Here is a 26,704-nt window from a genome sequence, read left to right as displayed (position 1 = left end):
TAAGTAGGACAGAGAATTACAGTGTCTGTGTTGTTCTGTCTAAATATGTGTCAAACTTCTTGTCCTTTAATTTCTCTTCCACTTCCAATTTAATTTTATTAAGTTTGAAAAATCATTTAGACGTAGCAGTTTTTCAAGGACGCCTACAATCTTTGACATGGATGTGAAATTGTTTATGTATTTTGTGAAGGTTTTCTCCATTTTTGTCCAAGGCTTTACTAGAACTATGAGCAAAATGTATATATAAGCTGTCAAGGGAGCAGTCTCCAAAACATATGTCCACACTGTTTCCAAACTAGGAGATAATCCTTCCAAATATGCTATGGAATTGGAGTGATACTGTAGTGGTCAGCAAGGATTAAATATTATTAGAAACTTTAATACAAGGAACTCTTAACTATATAAACAAAAATTAAGAAATTTCTGATTTGAGTTGAAGATTTCCAAGGATTTACTGGAAAACACACAAATCCCACAGCATTTTATAAAATGTCTCCATTATAAAACATCAAAATCTGGGACATAAGTCCTGAGCCAGTTGTACACATATTCACATGTAAACAACAGTCCTGAGCCTGTTTACATGGAGAACAAGTAAACCCTCCCTAAAGAGTACAGAGTTTCAATGTTATACCTTATGCTGTATTTGTGTAAAATGTAACTTGAATATGGATTTTAATGCAACTATTTCATAACATATGAAGAAGACGTCTGAATATTAAATTACAGAGTTTAATTACAGAATATAAGCAAAGAATAAAAATAAATGTCAAAGTTTTCTTTCTGACATATTTATTCCATGTTTTCATTAACAAAATATCATAACCTCTCTAGTCTTTAATAACTAAATTGTAATGCATATTCTAGTACATGTCATCTAAACAATTAAAAAATTTAATATTCTTTTCCACATACATACCACAGCATAGCAGAGTAATAAATAAGAATTATACAAATTGACAGCTCACCCAAATTTAATAAAAGGCCCAAACTAAATTTGGATCAAAATATTTGAGCAGTGATTCAGTAAGCCCCTTTAAATAAACACATGGGAAAACTATTAGAAACAGAGAGGACTCAGTTTGATAATACATGACATTCCGCTTATGGAAAAAAATTCTTTGTTTTATTGCCTAACACAGGAAGCTTTCTGCTACTGGTTATTACTGAAGCATATTCAAAAAACTAAAATGTCAAAACAACATTTCCCCCATTTGAACTATTTAAATACACAAATTCAAGAGACCTCATGAGTAACAAAAGTGATTTATATGAGAAATATGCCATTTTCAGCTACCATACTTGGAATCAGAGATGAAGAAATTATTGAAGCAGTAACACATGACTACACAGTGCTAACAGAATATAATAGCATATAATGAATTCTACTTAAATTATTCTAAGCACCTTTACACTTATACACATGCTAGAAATGGTTTCAAAATAGAGGAGAGTGAGATTAGATATTAGGAAGAAATTCATTGCTGTGAGGGCGATGAGGCACTGGAACATGTTGCCCAGAGAACTTGTGGATGCCCCATCCCTGAAAGTATTTAAGGCCAGGTTGGATGGGGCCTGGAGCAACCTGGTCTAGTGGAAGGTGTCCCTGCCCATGGCAGGGGTTTTGGAACCAGATGATCTTTAAGGTCCCTTCCAAACTAAGACATTCTGTGGTTCTATATAGATCATGTAAGGACTGCAATGGATGTAGAAAAGATAAGTAATATCATACTTACAATAAAAATAAGCATCCTGAAATGTATTTGCCACAGACATTTGAATAAAGGCATTCTAAGACCCAGACTGTTCCCCTCACTTGGTAGTACTCCCTGCCTTGAACACAGCCTCTCAGTAGGAGTCACATTACCTACCATCCATCTGAACGAAAAGTCGTCCATTTACAGTCCTCCCTGAAATTTAATAGTGTTTTTCAAGTTTCTAGAATTAAATTTAATTAATATTATTTGAGTTTTACTGTATGAAATGAGTACAGCAATGCAAACAGCCCACAGTCCAAAAAGATCCCTACAAGTTTTGTGTGTGCTTTTATTTCTTATGCAAATCAGCAATAGAAAGCCAGACACACTCTTATCTGGTACCAATTATCACTAAGTATGGGTGATAATGGTGACATTGAAAAAAGGTGGTAAGGGCTGTGGTGAGAAGCTGGCAGGGAGGAATCTCCTCTTCCTATCCTCAAGGCTGTGAACTTCTCAAACAGCACTGCCTTCTCAGCTGAGAATACCTGTCTTGTCCAACAAGAGAGGAAATAGCAGCAGCAGGAATCAGAGCAGATGGGAAGCAGGATTTTAGCAGGTGATATGGGAATTGGTTGTGATTTTAACAGCTTGTTCGACTTACCAGGACCAAACCTTTCCTAGTGATACCCTAGAGACACTAATAAAGTTCACAGCAAGCAAGATAATGCTTTAAGGAGTAAAGAAACTGTTGTGCAACATTGAGCTAGAAACTGTGTAGAAATTACAATGGGTTCATTAACATCCTGGAAATGTTACTGTATAATTATAAATCAGTGATATTTCTGAATTATCACTGATCAAAAAAAATCTTGAATTTATCTGGGAAGTAGTGTAAACTTAAATTTTATAATCATGCCATCAACATTTCTGTAATTTTAAAGACTATTAAGAAAGTACAGTTTTATTTTGCAAAGTGGGAAGAGAGGAAAAGCTACTGAGAAAAGAACAGATACTTATTCTGACACAGAATTTCAACATAATCAGAAAAATTGCACATTCATGATCCTTGATTCATTTTTCAATACAAAACACTCCAAATTTTGCAATAAAATTGCATATTCAGTAGTCAGAAGCTGTTGAGCTAATAGAGAGCGGTGGTATCTGGAGCAGACTAATATGTACGTGTTTCTGCCCTTTAACATTAGGAGGTTTACTGGCTGCAAATCATTATGAGTAATGATTTATAAACAGAAATAATATGAACTTAATTCCTTGGGTCTGGGACTTGGTTAGAAACAATTTTGTTTTGTTCAGCAAATAAAGAATGAAGCACTGTTCAAAGGTATTTTTAGAGAGCATCTTTCTTTAATTAAAATCATTGCAATGACCACGGTATTTTTGGGCAAATTACGTATGATTCTACCAGAATGAGAACAATTTCCTTGTGAACTACTTATTCTTCTCCTATTTCAAAATGCTGTTGGGAAGAACTGGAGAGAACCGATACTCTCTCCTTTTTTGGTAAATGAGGTGATAGAGAAAGATAGACACTAGTAAGCACAGCTGTATGCCAAAATGGAAGGTATTGATTTCAAAGAGGTTTAAGGTACTGCACAATTAAATAAGACACAGGAGAAGCTACTTATGGTTCTGCAAAAAGGAACTGAATTTCCCCATAGGTACATGGGCTTCATGGAATTTGGCAACATAAAATTAAATGCTTAGCAATGCTGCAGCCTCACAGATGACATGGTCCTTCAATCAGTAAGTCTAGGTGTTTTCGGGTGTAGGATATGCACGTCTGTGATAACAGATAATTTCTTTCTCATGTGAAAGATAATAAAAAAATACTAATATTCACTCTTATGAAGAGAAAGAGTTTCACAGAACATAATAAAAAACAAGAAATTTCTTTTTAATAAGAAATTAGAACCTTGCATGAATCTCTACATTACCCATCCTTCAAAATCCTTCTGTTATTTAGGAAGTGTGTCATACAGCAGAGAGCTTCAAATAACAGCAAGCAGATAGCTATATCAACCCAAATCTAAGGCATCCCCACCCTATAACAACCTGGAAGCATAAATGTGCAGATAAACATCTTAAAAATAAAGTTAAATATGTTAAGGTGTTTCTTGCAAATAATTTTGAAAAGGAAAAGAAAAAAAAAGAGAACATGACTCTCTCAAACATTCATCTACTTGAGTCTGAAAAGAATAGTCAAACTATTCTCAACATGTAGATAATTAGGCTTGCTATCTGACAGGCAACACACAAGTCACAACCAGGGCAGTCAGAATTTTCTGAATAAATTAAAAAGAATACTTCCTGACAGGTATACCAAATATTTTAAAACTGTAGTATTTGAAGTGTATAAATGTTAACCTGAGGTTAATGCAATGAACACTATAATTTATATCTTTAATCAAGAAGATATGTAAAATATGAAAGTTTCTAATACTTGTGAAATGCTACAACTAAAATAAATCCTATTGTGTAGAGCTTGGTTGCAACCTACTTAGACTCTCAGTGTAACTGGTGAAGCACTTAATGTGACTTCTTAGCAGAACCAGATTATTAACTTTTTTATTAACTTTTTTTTATTTTTAATTTGCGTTTGAGTATGATGTTTTCAAATTCTCGCTGAATCCATGTAGACCTGACAAAACATATTTGGGGCCTAATATACATTCTGCTCCTACACTTTTATCTCTCCTTAGTGTCTCTATGAGTCCTAATGCAACCTTTCCCCTTTGCCAGCCCAGGATCCCAGGTAAAGGCTAGAGGAGAAATACCAACTTGAAAAGATACAATACTAGTGGAAAAAGCAAGAGGCTCTGCTTGTAGCTGGTTAGGGACCTTTGGGTCACCTTGTTAAAGTTACTATATTTTTTTGTGTATGTGATAATAAATTAAAAATTCCTTTTCCCTTTCAAGTTGCATATATCCTGATAACAGAGTCTCTGAACCAAATTGAAAATGACCAAACTGACTCAAAATAAGTGGAGTAACATCATCTTCCTTCCATCTGCTTCTGTTTCCCCTCTGCTCCCCCACCTTGGAGCTTTTACCTTTTTTCCTAGACAGCAGTAGCAATCGAAACCTGGAGGTATTTGACCCTTTTTGCTTACCACTTTTGCAGTCCCATGGCAGTATCACGACAGAAATATCAGTCAAATTATTTTTCCACCCTGTCTTCTGTGGGTTTCGGTTAGGAAATGGCTGGTTTAATATACCAGACACTCAAACTCATTTCAGCCAATGTGTGTGGGAATGTCATCCATAATAAGGTAGTTGTTTTCTTGAAGCTGAAACCAAGCCTCCTTCTGTATAGTAGTATAAACATAAAATCTAATCCCAGTGTTCAGATTGCCTTTGTATTGCTACAGACTCCATATAGGTTTCAGATCCAGAACGTTAAAGTAGCCAAAGTGGCATTGAAATTGGGCCTTCATTTTGCTGCTAATAGCCCTGGAGTAAATGGGAAACAAACAGTGAGGATGATTTAGTAAGATTCACTGCTTTAGCAGCTAAACTTAGATTGATTCCCTTAATAGAATTCTGACAATGTGAAGGTTATTTCCCTTAACACAGCATTTTTATTTTAAAGCTACTTGTAATTTCTGGGTAACTTTGTGTCATCAAAGGAAGATATGGATCTGTTGCAGAGGTGGATCTGGAATCTTGCAGGACTTCCAGAACTTCCTGCCTCATTGTTGTGGGATATAGAAAGAGTCGCCAGTAAGGAATATAAATCTCACTTGGGATGAGTGTGGTAATTGGACCAGGACAACCATTTCTGAGGAGTGTAATTATGGTTCTTCATTGAGTAGTGCCAGGAAATTGATTTGTGGTTATTACAGCAGAGAAGAAAGTAGTTCTCTTCACCCGTACTTCCTGCCCTTTCACATAAGATAATAATAATTTATTGTTGTTTCATTTGTTCTCTGCTGCTTTAAAGTTCTCCACTGGAACTCAAACCTACTTTCATGTGGCTTCAAGCAGCCCATATTTCTTAAGAAGTGTGGTGATCTGTAGCAGAAGTTCTGGTGGAAACGGCATTTTGTTGCCAATATACCAAACACAGTGGAGCTATTCAAGTCCTTAGTACCCTTTGCAAGGTTTTCTGGTTTCATGAGCCATTTTCCTGGCATCTTGGAATGGCTAAATTCTGGTTTTATAAGGGGAAAGTACTGGGGTTTTTTCCATCTTCTAATGTACTCTATCAAAAAGAAACTTTTGCGCATGTAGCTTTACTCCTCAGGGGAAACACAGTCTGAGCAGATGTTCCTGTACAATGATGATGCAAAGAAGCAGCATTTATTTAATTTTTGTCTATGGCTGCCTGTTATTAGGTTGTGCTATCACTGTAGAAGTATCAATTTTGGCTGACATTTTCAGAGAATTGCTGAATAAAATACCTTATTCATTTTAAACAATTATTTTTTTTTGTTGTTAGAAGTCAAAATTCAATGTTCTTCCTCGTGCTTTTGTACTAGTCTAACAACACAGGTCTCTGAATTATCTAGGCTTTTCTTGGGCTGACATGATGTTATCTTGTTTCAGTTGGGGCAGCAACTGTCTAGCCATCAGTTAACCATCATCTAAGGTTGTTGTGGTTCAGATTCAGTTTATACTAATTACAAGTGGCTATTCTGTATGAAACGAATCTGACTAGCATAAAATGAGTGCAGAAGAGCACAGGCTCAAGATGGTAGCAGATGTCTCAGACTAGTAGCATATGTCAGACCTATCCATCTACAGGCAGGAGTGCAAACTTGGGAGTGGAAAAGAAAAGATGGTAGAAATAATGAGAAGACAAGCACTATCTAATTGGGATCCTATAAAAAGATAGAAAATGTGAGCAGGCTGTCTTAAAAACAAAATAAACAGAAGTGAAAGAGAAAGGTGGAAAAAAGGATTGCTATGGACATCATGCATCTCCTGAGGAAAAAAAAGCCTCAAATTAAGCATCATGCTCCTTCTGGTGAAGACTGAGATGCTGATAACTTATGTAAGCACCAGATATTTTTACCTTTTCCCCCCCGCCGCCCAAGAATTTGTCAAGAAATTTTCAAGCTTAGCACCCAAAGGCAGGTTGAATATAATACCATAAGAAAAGGGTAGATTTTGGGATGATTTTGGGCAGCAATTTAAACTACTTTATTAAAACGCTTTTCGTATTAATTAAACATTTTGACAAACTGGCTGTAGAATTAGTTATACATGTAGTAAATTCATACCTTCTCATATAGACTGTTTCATTTTGCCCATAACAACAATAAGAATATTATGGTGGAGGGAAACAGCAGATATTCAACCTAATGTGCCTGCTTAAACCTGTGTCAGTGAGGAAAAAGAGTCACAGAAATCTTCAGATTGTAATGGACTTTTAAAGATTGTCTAATTCCAACCCCTCTACCATGGGCAAGCAAATCTCCCACTAGACCACGCTGCTCAGGTCCCCACCCAACCTGGCCTTAAACACTTCCAGGGATGGGACTTCTCTGGCCAAACTCTTCCAGTGCCTCACCACCCTCACAATAAAGAATTTCTTCTTAATATCTAATCTAAAACTACCCACTTTTAGTTTGAAGTCATCACTTCTTGTCATGTCATTTCACGCCCTTGAAAACTTCCCTCTCCAGCTCTCTTCTTGGCCCCCTTACCTGCTGGAAGGCTGTCATGAGGTGTCACTGGAACCTTCTCCTCTCAACAACTCCAAGCCTCTCACTCTGTCTTCATAGGAGAGGCAATCCAGCCTTGTACTCATCTTTGTGGTCCTCCACTGAAGGACTTGCTCCAAGAAGCCCACATCCTTCTTATGATGGGGTACCAGAGTGGGATGCAGCACTCGAGGTGCCCATGAGAGTGAAGCAGAAGGGGAGAATCACCTCCTGTGCCCTGTTGGCCACTATGTATTTAACAGCCCAGGATGTGTTTGGCTTTCTGTGCACATTGCCAAGTCATGCTGAGCTTCTCATACAGCAAATGCCTCAAGTCCTTCTCCTCAGGGCTGCCCTGAGCCTGTTCTCTGCCCAGATTCTGTGTTTGGGAATGTCCTGTCCTACATTCAGTACCTTGGCTTTGGCCTTGATGATCTTCGTTGAGTTTCCACAGGTCCACTGCTCTAGCATAACAAGATACCAACAATGATAAAGAAAATGTAACAAATTAAGGAATAATTTATTCTTTCTGGTGAAGGAGATGAAAACAATTCTATTTTAACATGGAGAGAGATGGACACATTTGTTTTGAGTAAATGCTTCTAATATTTCAGTCATATAGACTACATGAAATTATTCAGAGTTAAGGAAAGGAAAAACACAGAAACTCATGATTATTTTTTGACAAAACTGGAAAATGAATTAAGTGCTTTTACCTAAATGCAAACTGAGAAAAAAGCTCAATGGTAGACACAAGCATGTCAAATGGAAGTTAGATCATAATAGTTATTACAGAGGCCTGGTTCCTCCCAAAGGAAGAGGTTGCATTATAGAATTACAGGATGTTCCAAAATAAAGTATTCATCAGAAAAAAAGGAGAAGAGGAAAGGTATATCTTTGAACTGTAAAAAGTTATAAGAAATCTTGAATGAAAAATAAAATCAATTTGCCAAAATTAATGTAGAGCAAATGTCTGAGCCCCCAAACTATTAAGTGTTAATGTAAAGATTCTTGTTGCCAAATATGTACAGAGTAGAGGACAGAAAAATATTTCAGCTGCTCTAAATTAGTGCAATTTAGTTGGTTTCATTGGAGCTATAGTGATTTGTATCATCAAAGATAAGTGAAAGAAGAGTCTAAATAAAGAGGGAAGATGAAAGATGACTGCTATATTCCTAAGCAGAAAATCATGGAGAAATTTAAATGAGGACTATCATAGATGACTCGTGTTAGAGCTGGGTTTATTAACTGTATCTGATCTCAGACTCAGTTATGCTTTGGAGCTTTTAAAGCTAGATTCAAGTTAAGAGTTCTTTGATTTGTTTTTCCCATAAGAGAACTTGTAAAAAGAGTAGTATGAAAGAGATAGAGGGGGGAAATCCAGTAAAAAGGGGGATGACAGCTGAGGATGAAAGAACAGGGGATTAAGAACTTTTCATAATTCTTCAGAAAAGCTATTCCTTGCTGTTCTGAGCCAGAGTGACATTCCATCCGTGATTTTTCTGTGGCTTTGATCTGTTTTGTGGTCACTTTCAACCAGATGGGGTATAACTCTTTAGGAAATATGCTGTGTGAAAAAGAACACTACAGAATTTGTGTATCACCTCCCATACTAAGCAAGAAAAATGTACATCCTGTGTTTCATTATCTGCTTTTAATGGTGTTTGCAGGTTTGGGCTAAGATGCAACAGTATGTCTCTTTACAGTTTGATTAGAGGATATGTTGTTAATTCCTATGTAACACATATTTAGTTCAGAGGAAAAAGTCAAAATAAAGCAAAGAAATCATTCAAGAATAATAGATTACTTGAGGGGTGTGATATAAGTACAGAATATCATAGAAACTCAGAGCTCAAATTCCCTATGTGTGTTGGAATTTACATTTGGAAATCTAATGAATTTCAGATGCTGGTTGAAGTTGCACCTTTGTCCTACTCTTCAACGCAGTCCCTGCTGACAAGATAAGTTTCACTGACCTCTGGTGTCTACACATTTTTTCTCTGCTATGTAACCCATTTTGGTTCCAGATAAAATTGCCTTGCAATGTTTCAGCCATTTTCTTTTTCCTTTCTTTAACTCAGGGATAGACAAATCTAAAAGAAACACCATATTCATACACTAAAACCTCCAGATTTAGTAGGTTGTAGGAAATAACCTTGAATTCATATTTAGTGCTTATAGTTTTAGTTTTCCCGAGGATAATAAATACATTTTCTCTCATAAGAAACTATGGAGAAAAAGTATTTGTAGCAATTGTTTTATTCCCTCACTTTTTACTGAGAAAAAACAGTTGTTTCCATAACAAAATTGTTTTGTAATCTACTGGGTCACATTTTGTCGGCTTTATCACTTTTATTGCTTGTTGCTTTTAAATGATCCTTTATTTTAGGAAGTTGTTTTGGAATTCATTGAGATATTAAAACAAAGCTTAAACAGGTCAGAATATGGGTCAGGAGGAATAATTAGGGGCAGAAGGATCTGTTGAATCAGGCTGCAATACCATTGTTTAACTTTTTGAAATAAGAAATATAATCTTTAGAAAATGTGACCTCCTTTCTTCTACTTCAGTGATTTAAAGTCCAAATTCCATGATCAGTCTGGGTAGCAAGGTACCATTAGCACAATGCATCAAGATGGTTTGTGATTCTTTTAACAAAAATGGGGCATACAAGAGTATCTATGTCCTTTCCAACAAGTGATATAACTTTCAGATCATACTTTTAGCAGATTTAAGAATTTTTTTTTTCAGACCTGTGTTAAAGTATTACTACAGGTAACTGTATGATAATTTCACTGCTCTGTAATGAAATCTAGGGATACATTTCTAAATGCAAAGCTCAAATAGGACCTCAATGTGAGCAGTCAGGCCTTGTGTGGCACAGTCACTATCCACTACCTGTGGCAATAGATCTTGTTGGGCCTTCTTAACACCTTTTTCCTCCCCCAACTGGAAATCATTCTTTACTTGCTTCAACTATCAGAATTGCTCTTCATCAGCCTACTTAACATGCAGTTGGGTTTTTAAAAATTTGTTTTCTGTAATTTCTCTAGGGAATACTATTAAATTTCAAAAAGAGGTGGTAATAATATGAATCAGAAAACATCTGGAAACGCTATCATATCTGGTTTTCAAATATTCAAGTTTTTAGAGAAAAAGCCAAATAAGGGACACATTTGATTCTTCCCAAGAAACAAAGGGAGAGAGATTCCAGGTAGTTTATTTATGTCTGATGTAAACATTGCTGTAAGGTCTCATGGCCATCATACAGCAGATATTCTGTTCATTGCAACAGGACTGCTCTCTCCTGCAGTCCAACAGAAGTGAGGAAGAAACTGCTAGTTTCCCAAAAGTATCTGTCTCCATTGTTAGTGGAGAAAGAATGGTGCCTGAAGAGGACAAATCAGAGCAGCAAAGTTGGGCTGTAACTGACTCTAGCAGTCATCTTTGAAGAGGTATATTTCATTATGTTGACCACAGATGGAGTCTCATCTCCTTACCTGAACTTCTCTATTTTAGAGGTCTAAAGAAAAATGTAAATAACCTCCTCAAACAACTGTTCTGTTATTAATGAACCCTGTATAGTTTGGAGATAGGTATTTTCTTCCTATTTTTATATATATATACATATATACACATATAGGTACCTGGCAATTAGCATCTGCAGTTAGTAGTTATTTCCAGGCCACAAAATCCCTTCCAAACTAATTTCCAGTACCTTCCCCAAAAGTTTTGTCTGGCAAGCAATAGAAATTTCCAACCTTTTAATGAGTAAAAGCATGTTAAATTGGCCATATAGAAAAAGGAATGCTCAAAAGGTCTTGTACCGAATGGAAAGACCTGCATTAAGCTTTCTTTCACAAGCCTTGAAACATATAGGAAGTACATATACTGTTTTCAGGATTTTCATCTCCAGTTTATTAACACTTCCAGTAGCTGGTCCAACTTTGACATGTGCTTGGACTGAAAATCAGAATTTTATATTTTGTTCTCTGGTTTTGTTCTCCCTTCTGTATGATTATGAACAATTCCCATTTAACCAGCACCTGGTAGAATGTTTTGTGTACATGAACAAGAGGTTATATTGAAATAGATGTGAAAAGGAGAGCTATGCTGAAAAACCACATTCATATGGAATGGTCTCTAACTTCTGTGCCATGGTGGAAAATATCTATTCAAACGTTAGAGGTTTGTAACCCCTGATAGGTGCAGATAACAAACCATATGAAACTTCATCTTGGCTCTTCAATGGGCACAGGCAGCATGAGATGTACTTGTAGTTTTCCCTTTGATATGGTTCCACTTTTAAAAACTTATTTTAGTGATGGAGACAACATCACGTGGACATGTTGAAAACCTCCTCAGAACACTCCCAAGGTCTTTGCCAACATATTTTATGCGGTTCAGCATTTAGCAGTTGATATTTTGCCTCACACCAGAAAAAAAGAGGGAAAAATGGGAAGTCTTTTCCTACGACTCTTTCTCTAAAATTGAAATTTTGTTTCTGCTATTTCTTCTTTAGGATCTCAGTTAGTTTTTGGTCAAGTGAGAAGAACACATTTGTTCAGCAGATTGGTCTTTCATACAAAAATAAAGATCATATTATGAATCTCACAAAATATTTTCTGGAAAAGGCAAATATGCTCCTTTTGGAAAGAGAATCTGCTATGCTCTTGCTCATTATTTGGTGAAAAGAATGCTCTGACCAGCTGCAGATGAGACCTCTTTATTGATTTCTTTCATTCCAGAGAACACGAGACATTGGATTCTGCTAGGAAAATGGGAAGTGAGGTTTTGTGTGCAGTTAAGTCTAGCTAGGACAGGGCTGTTGCTGCTGTCGCTGCTGTGCCCCGTTTGTGATGAATTACACATGAACAGAAAACACTCAGGTCAACTTGAATTGGAGTTGCCCTACAGCGATAGATACAGTTTTGCAGTTCTTTTTGCTGGTCCTTGTAGCAATCTGGAAGCAAGATTGTCTGTTTGGGACTGATTTGTCTTTGTCGTATTATGCACAAGAATCTTAAGTATCTGATAGCAAAGAGAATATCAAGTCAATTAGGTTAGTTCTAGGTTGACTTGGAGGGCTATGTAGGCATATTTATTTTGTGAACAAATAATAAATAATAAAATCAGAACAAAGAAATACATGGTTGATTAACATAGGTTCACATGAAAACACTGAACTCCATCACAATTCTTGGAGCAAGTAGTTATTGCAGTTTTTCTCATTTCACCACACTCATTCCTTCAATGTCTAGACTTTAAATAGAGAAGATTATGAACTAGGAAAAAAAAACTGGAACAGGGATCCATGTCCTAACTCATGGGCCATAGAACATTACATACTGAAAAATGCTTCATTTTGTATCTCACGTAAACAAAGTATGTGAGAATGTGAGTATGATAGAAATAAACCACTGGAAGTGGTGTTATGTATGACACGCCATATTACTCTGGATGAAGTCACTAATCTGCAAGTAAATAAATATAGGTTTTCAAGACATTTTACATCTTTCTGTAGTTAAATAAAATGAAAAAGAAGGCCACTTACTAGTGCTATTCTAGTTCATTAAAAGATATGTGGGGGAAATGAACTGCAATTCTTCATCGTAATGATGCTATAAAACCCATTATACTAGTAAGATATGTGGTGCTGTCATCCAAAATTGGACCTGGCCCTGATGATTTCCATGCTTATTCCAGCTCTAGTGCATTAGCTGTCCTCATTCCACTGCAAGCCTTGCATCTCAATGATCACTCAAGTATAAGGGCAAACAAGGAGAAAACAGTGCTTGAAAGCTGAGAACTTGAGCTCTTATCTGATCTCCAGCACAGAGTTTGCTGACAAAAACTTGTTCTGGTCTATTCTGGCAGCTGTGGGAATTGACAGTTACTTATCTTCATGGTGGCTCCTAAAGGTGAACCCTCCCCTACCACAAAAGAGAGAGCATTAGACTGCTGTAAATGTGTAGTCCAAAGAAACCAATGGGAGGAAGTGAATTTACATTTGAGTCTCTAGAAGAAGATAGTCTGAAAATAGGCTTCTGTTTTACAAGACAATGTTTTATCTGGGTTTTTCCCATAAGAGAAAAATTGGGTAATCTTGGAAAAATTGGGAATGAACTAGTGAAGTATTCAAAATATTTTATTAAAATTGTGCAAAGAAGGGTGCTTCCTCACTTATTTTTAGCTAAAGACTGAAATGTATCTGAAATTAAATATTTTTTGGGAAAATATCAATTTTTGTCTTGCTGTTAATTTTTAATGATTTTCCCCATCTATCATAATTCTCTCAGTCAGAAGCCAAAAAAAACAGTTGAAGTCAGAGGTCCTGATGCCAAGGCCCCAAGATGAGAGATTCTACTTAACAAAAGTTTGGCCTAGATTAATATTACAAACAGAACTTAAGTGTAACCATTCAGAGAGCTCACACCAGCATTTTATTATAGAGTAATCAGTGGCAAGGGTTAGAAGGGCAATATTTAACCCTGAGAGTACTGCTCTTTACTGTAGGCAAAAAGACATGAATTTAGGCAAGTTATTAATCTGTCAATTTTGGACAAGCTAAAATCTAATTAATGTCTGAAACTCTAAGACTTAGTAATAAATATTTCAGTCCTTGAGGTCTTCTCTGCCAGTTATAGAAGTGAATCTTTCATTAATAACTCAGAGTCATCCTTGCTTTAGTCTCAAGTGGGCCCTTAAAAAGGAAAGGCAAAATAAGGAGTCTAAAATAACAGAATGAGATTTATTAGGGATGAATTTCTCTATGAAAAGTGCAAGGCAATAACTTAGGCAAAAAATTACTAATATGACAGGGGAACAATTATTTAAGTAGCTGTTCTTCAGGAAATTTGACAGCTGGAATAGATCTCAATCTGAACATGAATGAACTATGCCAGAGAAGAATGTTTTAGCATATTTTTTAACATAGCTTTCAAAAGCCATTCAATAAACTTCTTTATCACCCTTAGCAAGGCCTCAGCTATATCTAATTCTAAGTAGGTCTTTTTCAATGTGCATTGTGTAGACTAACTCAAAACAGTGTAGACAAAAAAAGGGAAAAAATACCCCTTGACCTGCAAGGCGTGAAAGATGAAGGAGGGGAGGAAGAGTTTAATAACAATTTTATAAATACAAAATTTCTGAAAAGTTTATTTGCATATACAAATTTGCCCACTGGATAAGATAGACTGCAATAGGAAAGATCAGTTTAAATACCAGGGTATTTTTTTACTATGAGGAGTAGAAATATGCCTTGGAGAGCTTGGGAAACTGGGGAATGTCTGCAGTTGGGGTACTCCCAAGAGTAGCAATTGGAATAAAGTTTTCAGGAGTGATGAAGGTATAAATGCTTCTGGCTGCAGCTGAGATATGGATTAGAAGACCCAATACAACCAATTTTCTAGATGCTGTAAGGGTGGTTTTTTTTGTTTGTTTGTTTTTTTGTTTTGTTTGTTTGTTTGTTTGTTTGTTTGTTTTTTGTTTTTTTTTTATTCTGGGTAATGTTTACTCCTGCCTATGACCTTTCCATGTCAGTACCCAAAGAAAGTGGAGGCTGACATTTTGAAAGAGCACATAGAATTCCCTAAATATTCTCAATTCACTGAATGCTTAGCAGACTTTAGGAAACTGGTTTGAATATGTTGGCCATATGTACATCAGGGAAAGTGAAACAAATGAAAAAAAGAAAATTACCAGGAAAAGGAGTAATTAGTTACAGAATGAAAGAAGATATTAAATACCTTACTAGCTGGGAATGTTTAAATGAAACTGTAGATAATGGTGTAATTAAATATGAGAAATTAAATTTAAGCCCAAAACAAACATTTGGTTGAAATGTATTTAACTTTGGTAGGTTTTGCACTTTCATATTTTTTGAATAAAATGAAAAAGCAGAAATTTTTTACAGGTCAAGGTTTTTCTCAAGTTTGTTACATTGTGTAAGACTGATCTTTTAGCTTATCATGATGACTAACTGATCGTAAGCAAGAATATCACTGAAGACATCAAAATATGTATCATGGTGACCTTTGCTAAATTGACACTTCTGGGCTTCCAGGAACATGACTTGCCTCAGAGAGGACAAAAGAATGCTGGCAGTACTGTGCTTTCTTTGAGCCAGAATATACTGTTTCTTTCAAATGTACTTAGAAATGCATATGTTCTTTGTGGAAAATACTTTGGCGTCCAACACTGCTGTTTGTATTCAGTGATAGAAAAGTCAAGCAGCAAAGGAAAAGGTGACCTTCAGTCTGGTTGAAGTACCACTGCTTTATTTTTCAGTCTTTTTATAGCATCATTTTGCAAAAAGAGATCTATTTTATCTTTTCTGTTGTTTCTTAGCCAAAGACCATTATTAAATAAGTTTACCCCAGTAGGCTCAAGATGGCCACAAATATTCTGGAAAGGAAAAGCTTGTGTGGCTTTTGTAGGGGAGTGGTGGTCGCTACTTCCATCCCTCAGAAAAGCAGGACAATTGGACATGAAGAATAGTGCCAGGTAAAAAGAAAAGAGTTAAAAAAAAAAGTTTCCAGTAGGAACAAAAATGTTTCCAGAAAGAAGAACTGGAGCAGGGAAAAGCTTTGTCTTGGTCATCATGGCTAAACTATGGTGAACTTTTATTTTTTGTGACATGGATAAGTCATAGTTCAGATTTCATTTGCACACTGTCTATCAAAAAACCTTCTAATTTACTTCAGCTGGTCGGGAGTATCTTCCAGGTGTTCTGACTCTGTCCAGATGTGCAATTTCATACTTAAAGTATTCCTCTGAAGTAAGACCAGTTAAAGCAACTTTCAAACAATGACAGGCCTGTCAAATGCAGAGCTTATGTAGATTCCAGCATCAATGTTCCTGAAAGGTGATGCAGTTTATCCTATATGGACCTTACGTATGGTATTTGTAGGAATCTTGATGTAATCAGAAATATTTTTCTGTGAAAAAAAATTATAATATTCTACCAGAGGGTTTGAAAGGCAAAAGATTTTATGTATGATCATGAAACTCCGTGAATCCCATTTTACAGAACTCACATGCCATTAATATCTCTAAGACAGATGCACTGCCGCAAACATAATAATTCTGTCAGAATCACAAGCATTCCTTTTTTCTTAAAACTGGAAATCCTTGCAATAGGAAAGTGCATTCTTAGTGCCAGAGCACAAGACAAGCTGAAAAACCATGCTGACTTTTTCTGAAGTAGACTATCTTCACAAATGCCAGGAATGGAACATTTGTTAACCTCAAGTATTTTAGGGAGTAGAAATGGAAACCACAATGAACTGCTGCACCTTGAGAAATAAATTCTTCATTGTATCTTTTTATTGTAGTTATCTTCTTTAATATGTGAACAGTGAGTACTACAGTCGTAAAAACACCCCAGCAGCATTCTTGCTTTAACAACTATTCATAAATCGTAGGGCATATTTAAATCCAATTTCTGCATAATAAATAATATGACACATACATTATTGAAAAGTAATCCTTTTATACAGTGGTATTTGACTGCTTACAGGTGTTGAGTGCACAGACTTCCTAGGACATACCACAGGACACTTGCAGATGACCACATATTTATACCAGGCATGAAGGAGAAGGAGTGTGCGACTGTCTTTATTCTAGTACTCCTATTTCTACATTGGCAAAAGGATGGCTCTGGCAATTGCCAGTTAATGGCATGCAATAGGGATAGAAGTCCCATTTCCTCTCAAAATAGATCACATTCTGGGGTAGAACATGATGTGTCATTTCCAAGGAACATTTGGTTATGTTGCCACTTCCAGCTCTTTCTGCATAGAGAGTGAAGAGCTTATGGATTGTGTAAGTCCATGAGACAAAAAAAAATCTGGTTTCTTAAAGCTTCTATGCAGTTCAAGCTTTAATGAACCGTATAAGGAAAAGGAAGATTTTGGGTATTGGTATACAAATGTTAATATCCACATTTCAAAGCTCATAATAAGATTTGAATATTCAGACTAAGAATAAGGGGAAAAATAACTTCAAAGACATTTCAGCATACCTACCTAAAAACAACCTGGAAGTACTGTAGCTGAATTGGTCATAAAAATTACTCCAAACTTAAAACTATTCACAGGAGGAAAAAAATAAAATGGGTTATTTGGTTTTCATTTGTAGAAAAAAGATGTAGCAGGAATATACAGACAGAATATTTGGTATCAACCCACCATTTCTGTTACAAGATTTCAATATTTCTTCCAAAGGTAATATCTTTGATTCTTCAGAGATACAGCTTAAAAAAGACAAGACATTATTCAAAAAAGAGAAAGCTGCTGATAATTGAGGTAAATGTTTTAAGTATATTCCTTAACTTGGGAAATAGTATTACATTTTGTAATAATGTAAAAGGTTTTTATAAGACCATAAAGATATTTCAAACTGAACATATTTTACCATTACTTAATCTGCTGTGCCACATATTTTTCCATTTCTACATTTTTCAGGAGTCAACATTTTGCATTTTCTTGTTTTCATGCTGAGTAAGAGTCAATTGTAAATCAAACTAAAAGTAGGAATCCCACTGACGTCAGTGGGAACGGGACTTATCACTGTGTGTATTCATGGTGTGAGTCATACTAACATAACTGTCAGATGATCCCATTTCCTTTATGCTACTCTTTGTAATTTACTTAATTACTAGGATGAAGAATTGTAGGATAATTCAGACATGAAAGGTCCCTGGGAGGTTTCTACTCTAATCTACAGTTTCTTACACTCACATGCTGAACATAGTAATGGATCTTCATTACAGAAATTTTCTCCTGGACAGTTATACAGCTGTCAGTATTCCTGATACTGACATTCCAAGATAAGAATATTACATCCTTCTTGACACTCCTATCTTTCTTGACTCATCTCAAGGAGCTGGGCTTTCATCGTGAAACAAAGACCAATTTATTTAGTTTTTCTCATGTTACACTTGGTTTGAAGTATTATTTCTAAAAATTTTATATTCCAGCAACTCTTACTCCTTGTCTGTGGAAAAAAAAAATAGATTCTAGATAGTAGGAGAGTGGAGTTAGTATGGAGTGAGTATGATGAATATAACAAAAATGCTGAAGTACTTTTGTGTTTGTAGCATGTTGGTTGCATTGACGTGGTAAAAATCCAATTTTGTAAGAAATGGCAAACTATGCTCATCCAACTAATTAATCAAATAACTTCAAAATGAACTGCACTGGTCACTGTAGAAAGCTGTATTTGCATCTCAGTATCAAGGTATTTTAGTCAGAGCAGAATCTTCTGTAAGTTTTGAGAGGTTTCAGACAGCTTCTTTTCAGTCATAAATCTAATTCAAAGTCCATGGCCACAAAACGACTGAAACCATTTTCTCATGGCTGAGAAAACATGCTATAGGAAAAAGAAATGGGTGGGCAGGCTAAAACATGGCACTGTAGTTAGGATGTAATAATCTGTCAATTTTTCTCATGCATGGCAGTGGAAAGTTAATATCTGAAAGATTTAGAGAACAGCCTTAGCTTTTTCCCTCACTTCCCTATATGTGAAACTGGAACATTAACTGTACTTTTTGTAAATCTCAGGAGAGAGTGGGCTATTGGGGCTGTAGCCTCAAATGGAAATAGGTATGTTAGCACGGCTGTACTCATTGTCTAGAGGTCTGGAAAACAATTCAGATATAGAAGTTGATATCTAGGTCCAAGGAAAATGAGTCTATGCCTTTTCTTTGCTGTGGCTCCTGGGCTTCTGTTTATGCCCCATTGCATGCATGCATCACTCTAGGCAGACTGGAAAGAAATCATCATGCATTTCAGCATATTCTGGATTTGAATAGCCAGGAGGTGGGGTCTGCAGTACCACATCAATTTAAACACTTCTGAATACAATTCAGATGTGTAAGTTAATACAAAACAAACAGAAATACAGAGGAATTAATCAACCTGCATCCTACATCCTGGAGACTGAGCCTCCCCCATCACCCAGCATACCACCCAAGCCAAGCTTTCTTCCCAGTGGCTCACTTTGTCTCAGCATTGACACACAGGAGCTTTGTGGTTGACAAGAAAAATCTCACCCTTCCTGACGGAAATTATCTCCACCAGAAAATCACATTTTATGTTGCCCAGACCAGATTAGAATCACAGGTGCTAAAGTAAAAAGATACAAATCTACCAAACATACACAGTGAACACATTTTATAACTAATGCAAAAATGTCCAAGAAACTGTGAAGAATGCAAATGCTCCAGGAGGAGTTCCAAAAAATACAAGTTGCTTGTTCCTCTTAGCAAGGGTCCTTGATCAGAGTTCAGGTGCTGATGCTGATGTTCATTACTCAACGAGCAAGTCTAAAAACTACACCATTGAGTGAGTCAAGTCCTGTATTTTTGGCCCAGCTAAGTCATTCCAGTTCCTCATATTGTTGGAGAGGCTGGTAGGACCTAGGAAGTATTCATATCTACATCAAAGACTCCAGATTAGCTCATACAAAAGGAACACCATGGACACAGAGAGTGTTTTGTAGAAAAACACCTTGTTTAGGAGCTTGAGTAGTTGACCAAAGTGCCTTTTTTTTTTTTTTCTTAATTACATCTTTATATCATGCACCTAAGCTATAGCAATCTTCCAGTTGAAAGTGTGCAAAATGAGAATACACCTATGTGGTATTCCCTTCCATATTCCCTTCACATGAGAATGATGCATATTCTGAAATCTTTGCAAATCCTTTTTTCTGTTTTAAATACTGTGTTTTAAAACACCAGTAATTTTTACAGTTCATCCAGAAAATTTATTATTTAAAATTATATTAAATCAATCATTATTTTCTGAACCGATGCAATTTCTTTGACAAGTTAACTCTAACACTGATTTATTGCTCATAAAATAAGATAATAACAAATATAAGGATAGTAGAATAATAATTATATTTTTAGATAATAAAATATTTATTTATTTTTTATATAAAGCTTTCCTGAAATTTTCTCTACTTTTGGGATTTTTTCATAAACCTTCATTATTTGGATGAGACTGTTGGGACTGTTGGTTTAGGTCTTCATATTCAGGATTCAGTTGCTGAATTTAAGGTTTTCGTGAAGAGCAAAAGATCTCCTATAACTAACAATTTTTAATTACAAGCATTATGTATTTTTCCAAATTTGAGGCCTATTTTCTCTAAAACAAAATAAGCAATTTAGAGTGAAAACGAAATACCTGGAAAAAAACAAAACAGGTAAAGGTAAAAAAATATTAAATTGATTCTGTTTAGAATAGATGAAGGAAAACAAGTTCTTTCACAAAACCTGTCAGAAGCAGCTAAGGCACTGACAACTCAAATGTGAAAATGCAGATATATGCAAGATGTGAGCATGAAGGTAGTGTTATGATCTTTTTACATCAGCACCTTTGGGCATAGTGGAAAGACCCACCTCAGACCTGAAATTCATTGCCTAAATCCAGTTTTTTTCCATGGATTTCTTTTAGTCAAAGGAGAGACACAGGTACGTTGAGTGGATGTCTGTGGTCTCTGTGAGGATAAGATTAATCACTCTTTGGCAGTGTCTGCTTACTAGTTTTTTACTAGATTTTGTTTACCAATATCATTTTTTAACAGAAAACTATGAGAGAATATTTATCCAGTGTACTATGTAAATATATTTTTAAAGTATTTTAAAACTTTCAGGTTTGACTATATTCAAAAAGCAATAAATTCTGTGATCTTCAAGATAACTGTTTATGTATTGACTGCAGTATTTATCTGTTGTCTTTGAATTCTGTTATCTCTCTCTTGGGGAAGAAATCTAGGCTTGGGCAAACGAAGTTGCATTGGCAGCAGGGATTTTGAGGACAGACTGTCCCTTGGACTATTGCTGAAACATTTGTCTGTTTTCCAACTGTCATAGCAGCAACAATTTGGAAAACTCTCCAGAGAGTTTCTGAACCCAAGATCACAATTTGCATTCCTGGCTGAACTATATGCCACTATAAAACTCAGGATAATACATCCAAAGACATGAGCAGTCTAGAACAACTCTGAATTTCCCTGGCTTTAAGGCCCTGGCTGGCAAAGAGCAAAGCTGGCAAAAATCCTGGCTAAAACTTTCTCCATTGCTTTTCTTTGTCATGAATTCCATCTAAATATCCAGTTAGGAAGCCCTTTTGATTTCAATTTATTTTACTTTGCAACTAATCGTGGATGTGAACACACCATCTCTGGATTTTCTTAACAATTGTCAGTTCAGGAAATTCCAGAGCTGCAAGGCAAGGTCTGCAGATGAAGATGCCTTTTGGCTTACCTTTCTTCTCCCTATTAATTTATCTTACTCCACGAACATGTGCAATTGCCAATAAAAAGCTTCACAATCTGTCTTCTGATTTGTATGAAATTCTGACAAAATTTCTCTTGGAAAGATGCCTGTCATTTGACGTCAGAGCTCTTAATACATTTGCTTTTCATCTGGCAGTTGGGTTCAGTGAGCTGCAATCCACTGATGCCTCTACTTCCCCCAATCACATTTCTTGAGTGTTTGATTCCGATGATACAGGCTGGAGGGCTCCTTTCTCAAAGGAATGGCATTCACAGCAGGACATGGGAAATCTACTGCAAGGGTACAAATATGCTCTTTCTAAATTAGCTATTTACTGGAATGGTGACTGTTTCTGTGAACTTCTGTGAAACCATCTTTTGAATTGTTCTGTTGGTTCAGTTTAGCTTCCAAATCCCTTCCAGTATAAGCTTTTGCCATACTGCACATTTGTATTCCTTTGGCAAGGGGTGTTCATGCTCTCAATTGTAATTATGGTAGTTATGTATTTAGCCAAAGACTCACAAAATAATGTAAAGGTGCTTACTGCTTTCCATTGATTCTACAGGGAGCTAGATGCCTACATTCTGCTCTTAGAACTGCAAGGTCATTTCAATCTTTCCCTTGATTCTCAAGGTACAAGTGTCTCAGGTGATCCAGTGTCCCTGTACTGAAAAGACTTAACAGTACATTGTGCTCTTTAAACAGATGTTGTAAATATGACAGATTTATTTTCATTATATATGTAAAAGGCCAAAATCAAAGTAGTTCATGTAGTAGATGCTGGAGTACATCTTGACATCCTTTCAGAGGGCACTGGGAGATCCTCAGCTGAAATCAGCTATACCTACAAAACCAAATTATGTTTGTTTGATTCAATGCTAGCCTCATGTCTGTAACATTTAAAGTATATTGTTATATTTTTGAGAAAAACCACAAAAATAATTTCAACATGGCGTTGTATTTCACTGTGCTATATTGCCTTGTAGAGGCTTGTAATCCTATCTTTGTGAGTCAGCTTTTCTCGTGTAAACTTTATCTCCCTTAAAGTAAAAGGGAGGTAATGCGGCCCCAGTTACATTAGAAAAGGAAATTTTTTCATGTGAAAAGGATGAGAAGTGAAAAATCTAAACTATAGGTCCTTTTTGGCCAAATCACAAAAGAGAAATGAAGAAAGTTCAGTGTTTACTGTTTCCAGTCTCATTCTCTGGGGTGGTATCAAACCCGGCCAGTTTACTCCTGATGTTTCACTCTGGAAAGTGTCTGCTGAAGGAAACGTCACTTATGGTCTGATCCACTTACTTGGCTGCCCACTGGGTCTGCAGATAAAAAATGTCCAGATTAACGAGACTATCTTTACAAAGGACAGCCCTTTTTGCCGTAGCAATGCTGTCAGCAGTGCCGCACAAAAGGAAATTTACCTTTCCTGTCTAACATGAGGTTAATAAATGTAATTTAAGACCCACTTACACACACATACAGACACATACATACATATATTTGGGTTCAACACATCAAAAATATGATTTATCTCAAAATAGGGCAAATGTAAGCCTACCATATATAAGATAAAGAAATTAATGCTTTGCTACCTTCAGAGTTGTTATGACATTGATTGTAAAAATATTTTCACTTTTAAAGAGTAAGATTTCGGAAGAGATGCAGATATATGAAAGGAGTTCTGAGAAGACAAAAAAAATATAGCTTTCTTTATAAATATTGGAAATTCATGCATAAGCCTAAAGATAGAAGTGTGAAGCAGACACTGAAAAGTAGCTCATCCTGAATGACTGTAAGACTCATAAAATTTCTAAGACCTTCTAGAGAAACACTGTGAAGTAGTTTTCCCTACTTTCTCCAAAAACTTTGCTGTGTCCACACTTTATGCAGTGGAAAATCATTTGTGGGAGTTTTTTCACGGGCAAAAATGTCCCTTCATTTGCTTCTAGCAGGCAATCATTCTGGCTATCATTCTTCTGACAAGCTCTTTAATATTATAGAGCTGAGGTGCTGTTATCAGGTATCTGTAGCTTTCAGAAAGTGAAATAATCCACTAAAGATCAAAGAACTTTTAAAAGGCAAGTAAATTTTAACTCCACAAGACATCTCTCATTAGTGCCTTTTTTTATTTAATGTCACTTATGGATACTGTGTTATCACTTTTCCCCAAACCTTTTTTCTTTTTTTGAAAGATGTTGATGTTTTAATTCTAATAATCTAAACAAGAAATAATGATAGGAACTGAGATCAGATTTCTTTCTTTGAATTAGTCACTGGAGAATTATAGAGATGCAGCCCTGCAGAGTTAACAGTTTATTGGAAAGCTGCAGTTGAGCAAAGCCATTAGAAAGAAAATGTGGGTCTTTATGACATTTTGTCACTATTTCATGCATATAGGAAAAAAAAAGCACAGGCTGCTGCAAAAGTGTCAGCTCTATTTTGTAGTGCTGTTCATATGAATACTATGGAAATAGACATTTAGCAAATTATGAAGCACCTTTGCAGGTTAAAAATATACTTTTTTGGGTACATGTCAGTTTTGCTACATGTGAATGAAAGTAACATTTTTGATGTGCTGGGTCATTTGCAACTCTCTCATTGACTAGATAATTCATGAATCTGAGTATCAGCTTACTATTTCTGGAAATATGTAGTTGTTTCTACATGGTTAATCATGGGTTAATATTATTCATGTTGACTAAAATGGCTGCAGGGATTTATTTGTTTCCTTTGTGCCAGGTCACATTCAGCTGTGATTTAAGACTTCATAGTTGCTGAAATAAACAACCAGACATCAAGCCTTTTGTAAGGCTGGGTGGTGAGTGAAGTCTGTTAAATCCACATAAAATCTTTAGGAGGGATAAAGCAATAAAACCTAAGACATGTGTTTGTGCCACTGGTAGAAATCCAAAGTTTCTTTTTACTTCAGTGTAAGTATAAGGTCTTTAAATTTTTAAATTTATTTTGACTATCATTTAATGACAAATGATGTCTGTCTTTAAATCCCAGGAAAAGGTCAGTTAGTTTGGTAAAAGGTATATTACTTTAAGAATTTATAATTTATTTCAAATCTCTTTGTGAAAGGTTTTGAAGGCAATATGGAAAATCAGTACCTCTTTTGCTTCTGCCTGTTTCTCATAATCTCGCAAATCCTCACAGACTCATAATTTTGAGTTTCTGGATGTGTCTTGCTGCAATGGTAAATTGGCACATGGTCAGCCTAATTTCTCAATATGCATATTTTCAAAGTCCAAATCTGGCACAGGAAAATATATTTAGGGTTCATGTGATTGGTCTGCCCAAGCCACTCTCAAATGACAGCTTCAGAGTTGAAACTGAGACTGCTGATTTGCGCTTGACCTGAGAAACAGAGGTCACTGGAGACAGAGAGGTCACTGCCTTTCTCTAAAGATCAGGGAAGTAGAGATTCATCTTCCTCCTTAAAATCCATATTTGATAAGCTTTTCTGAAGGGCAACCCCTTCTTTGGCATGCTTTCTGGGAGCTCTGAGGGTGTGTGAGGAGCAGCCACCATAAGGAGAGGATGGAAATCCCATTAGGCCAGCCAGTAAGCTGGCTCCAAGGGAGCCAGAAAACATGATGACCACAAATAGAAGATTAACCATGGGCAGCACTTCCACTCTGCTACTGCTTTAAGTGGAAAATATCATTACTGATTTTCTGAAGAAAATAAAGATAAATCAAAAGAGAAAAGACAGTTGAAATGCTTTTAAATGGCCAGAAATAGGAGCTGACTAATTATGAAATTTAAAATCTTGTTTAATGATGATTGTCTCTGTTTTCATATTCATGCAATTGCCATGAACAAATTATATGCACAGAAAAAAATTGCAGTTGAAGTGGAGAAATAGGATCACACTGGCCACACTTTCCGTGTAGCTTAATGACTTATGGGGTTCTCTGAAATGCTTTGGATGGGCAGACAATGTATATAAGCATGCCCCATAGCATTTAAGTTCTGTTTATTTTCTGAGAAGAAAAGAAGTTCAGTAATGGAGGATTTTCTTTTCCTGGTCCTTCAAGCTTATAGTTTGTATGGTAAAGAGAAAGGCAGAGCTGGCACTAATGTCAGCCAGGAGATTAAGGGTCCTGTTCAGGCCAGGGACCCATTAGGATGCACTTCTCCAGGAATAATGTCAGCATGAGATACAGAGATACAGCAAACCAGAGTGCCTCTTCTCATGAGGCAGACCTCCCTCTGCTCTCAGAAGAAGCACCAAAGAGAGTGCAGTTACTCGTTATTAATTGGGCAGTTCACTTCAAAACTGAGGCAGTGGTGGTCTAATGCAGGCAGCAGGCACTCCTGAACCTGCAGTGCCAGGTGACATAGATGGGACATCAGCCACTGGCTGCTTTGACAGAATGTTCTTCCAGATTTGCAGGAGTTTTGGGAGTGGGTACACTATCCCTCTCTACCTTCTCAGGAACCTCACAAATGCCTGACAGGCAGAAATCAGTGACCCATGAAGGAGCCACTCTGTTTCTAGCAGCAAGGGAGAACATAAAATTTGCTGTCCTGTATGGCATATGCCCTGGAAGCCAGAGCATCCACTTTCACTGCATTAGCAGCTTCTGAACAGTTAAAAATACCTTCTCTGGCCAGAAGGCAGATCCTGAGAACAAATTCTGCTGTTTTATGTCTCATACAGTTCCTCTCCTCGACAATCAGACAACTCTCAGGAAATAAACTGGAATAGAGGAAGAGGATTTTATCATCAGCAAAGACCTTCAGATGCTGCTAGCCTTGTAGATTTCCCACTCAGCACACCAGCCCTTGTGCCCTTTTCTTTTTCCTGTCTTTTTTCACCTCCAACACCTTCCACCACATTCCACTAACAAAGGACTCAGGAGGTTATTCCACTGAAACTTGTTTTGCAATGTAAAGCACAAAATTGAGAGTAAATTAGTTAATGCATTGAAATTGGGTGTTTGAAACTGATCTGCTCACATGTTCTGTTGACCAGCCATATCTTTATCTTATAATGAATTTTTGCATTTCATCTCTTTAGAGAACTATCTTTCAGGGAAGAAGCTCTTAT

Source organism: Sylvia atricapilla, chromosome 3, assembly GCF_009819655.1.
Source record: "Sylvia atricapilla isolate bSylAtr1 chromosome 3, bSylAtr1.pri, whole genome shotgun sequence".
Lineage (NCBI taxonomy): Eukaryota > Metazoa > Chordata > Aves > Passeriformes > Sylviidae > Sylvia > Sylvia atricapilla.
Note: the sequence above shows the minus strand (reverse complement) of the source record.